The sequence below is a fragment of the Onychostoma macrolepis genome, chromosome 14 (genome assembly GCF_012432095.1).
Source record: "Onychostoma macrolepis isolate SWU-2019 chromosome 14, ASM1243209v1, whole genome shotgun sequence".
Lineage (NCBI taxonomy): Eukaryota > Metazoa > Chordata > Actinopteri > Cypriniformes > Cyprinidae > Onychostoma > Onychostoma macrolepis.
In genome coordinates this window covers 22,262,858-22,265,583 of record NC_081168.1, presented here as the reverse complement: position 1 = coordinate 22,265,583, position 2,726 = coordinate 22,262,858, and the positions used below count along the sequence as shown (strand labels likewise).

The 2,726-nt window shown below is 35.3% G+C and overlaps 1 long non-coding RNA gene across 1 annotated transcript; it reads right to left on the bottom strand.

Moving 5' to 3' along the window:
• Window positions 1-1,954: 1,954 nt before the first annotated feature.
• On the bottom strand, window positions 1,955-2,726 carry LOC131553104 (uncharacterized). Its single transcript, XR_009274118.1, has 3 exons — window positions 2,632-2,726; window positions 2,354-2,439; window positions 1,955-2,234 (listed from the first exon to the last, which is right to left on the bottom strand). It is a non-coding gene; the product is annotated as an uncharacterized LOC131553104 (long non-coding RNA).

The window sequence follows — 2,726 nt, the reverse complement described above, 5'->3', positions numbered from 1 at the left end:
TCACTCCAAGAACTAAGAACTAAGTTTTGTTTACCAGCATCATCATATTTTGTCTTTTTTCAGTTACGTTCTGCTCTCAAAGCCTATGGAGTTCCCTGGGCATCCCCTATTTCCTCTCATCCTATGTGGGATTGGATCGCACCACCCTCTGGTCGGCCATCTGTTTCTTTAATATATAGTAAAAAATCATGTTTTGTCTCTTTCTCTTTCTATGCAAAGTCTCTTTCTATTAAATCTATCTGGAATCGTGAATTAACAGATTTTGATTTATCGGTCGACTGGGAGAGGGTGTGGTCTAACCTAATCTTAACTTCTAAAAACTTGGCTCATCGTCTTATCCATTTCAAAGTCATCCATAGAGCATACATAACTCCTTACAAGAGGTTTAAGATGAAACTGCAATCGACCTATAAATGTCATATCTGTAACACTGTATCAGCAGGTACTTTTCTCCACATGTTTTGGGAATGTCCAATTGTTGTCAATCTATGGACTCATGTGAATTCTGTTTTGTCCTTTTTACTTCAAATTGAAATTGTTGATGGTGTGTCTGTTGTCCCCCTGTTGTTTGTTTGAGTGGATGTTGTTTTGTTGATTTGGAAAAAAAATTAAATAAAAAGTTGATCACAAAAAAAAAAAAGTACTTGCTTAACGAGCGCTAGAAGAGTACGTACTCTACAGCCAAATCTCATTGAGTATGAATGCGATCCACCATATTTATGTTATCATGTGATATAACAAGCGCAAAAACAAACTTAAAAGAATATGAGCGACAGGCTTAATTCATCTATCTGTAAATATTTTGAAGTTGATGAAATTTGCTCATTTTTGGTCTTGTTGAAGAAACAGCTGCTCTTATGATTGTAGTATAACCAATAAATTTTGGGTTGATTTAAGTTTGTATATTTTTAACTCTACTAATATAAGCCACCGTTTAATCCTTAAAGATATTATTTTTTATTACGAAAAACCAAAATCGTTATCTCTTGAATATGTTATTAATTTCTTAATTTTATGTACAAAATTGTTCATCAACATGCAAAACTGGCTTAAAACTCCTTGTTTTCCTATTTGTCTTGTTGAATAGCTCTCTCGTTACATCCCTGAGGCTTATAAATAACAAAAACAAATGCAATTTTAATGCATTATGATTATATGAATTTTATTATTATTCAAAGATATTTAATCTTTTTTCCCATGTATATAATGTCATACTATGATGTACGCAAACCCATTATAGTTATGTTTTCTGTTTTGTTTTTTGTCATTACGATTGTTCATTTTTAAAGATACTACCATCTTTCCCTGAGCTTGTATGTTCTGCAGTAATAATAATAAATAATAATAAGAAAATAAGAGCGACAGGCGCACAAACACCTCATAGCATCAATAAATTCACAACCCTACCTAGTACGTTTTCCTCCATGTTTGGAATGTTTGTAATATCTGCACAAAGGAGACATCGATCAGCTGCTCAAAGATCTTACCTTTGGAGAAGCCTGTTGATTTTACACTCGAAAAATGTAAGTATTACTACTTAGAAATTAAGATTACTTCAGAAAGCATTGGTAGCCCAACACTTATGAACAATAATAATGATAAATGCTGACCAATAATTCATTATATTTTTTAGTAAAACAAGCATAATGTAATTTGCTTTTTCATATGCCATAGCTATGCATGAATACACACTACTGTACAAATGCAGCCATTTTTTTTTCAGTCAAGTAATGAATTAATGCATATGTTAATGAAACAACTATATTTTATTTACTGACAACAAAAGGAAACATGAATAAATGAATAAGATGTAAATAAAAAAGTAACCATGACAATAAATAAACAAGTCAACAACACATGAAACAAAGCTTTATTCAAACATATTGTTCTAACAATCATGCATTTACAAGCGGTGAACCCACATCCTATCCACATCTCAACACAGCTGGTCCAGTTCTGCAGCTTTATTCTGATGAAGCAGCTGACCACCGTGTCTACCTTCACTTGTCTCTGCTGTCCATCACGACCCTCATTGCTGCAGTCAGACTGAATCTGATCATGGATGGGAAAGGGACATCGAGGCTATCGTTGTCTGAGTGCACAGAGAGGATGATGAAGACCATGATGACACCCCTGAACCACACAATCTAGAAGCAAGAGCAGGAGAGGACAATCTGACTGCTGCTGTGTCTGCTCCAAACATTTGTGTGCCTGCTCTCCATGAGAACAACTACCTGTAAAACATTTACACAGTGTAAAAAATTTACATCTCATGTTGTCAGCATTCCATTTCTTGCCAAATTTCTTTTCATATGTTTACAATTACAAGCTAAATTTTGATATGGCTTCATACTTTTGTGGTGTAGTGAACTGGTTCGATCTCCGCTGTCGTCACCACCGGTGTCTTTACTCCAGGTTACTGCAGGGGGATTGGGGTCCCTGTAATAAGAGCACTGTAAGTCACTTCAGATAATAGTTTCTGCCAAATGCATAAATCTAAATTTAAAAATAAAAAATAAATTAAAATGTAAGTGTAAATGCTTTTTTGTGCCTTGAGCACAAACACTCAATAAAGCTGCTTATTTCTTAATGTTTATTTCCTCAAGGTACTACTATAATATAAATGCTTACTGTGGCGAGTGGGGCGGGGCCGAGAGCCGTGGGAACGGAGCGAGGCCGGTGGAGTTAATGATAATGAGCGACACCTGCGCCACTCGCCGGTCTCG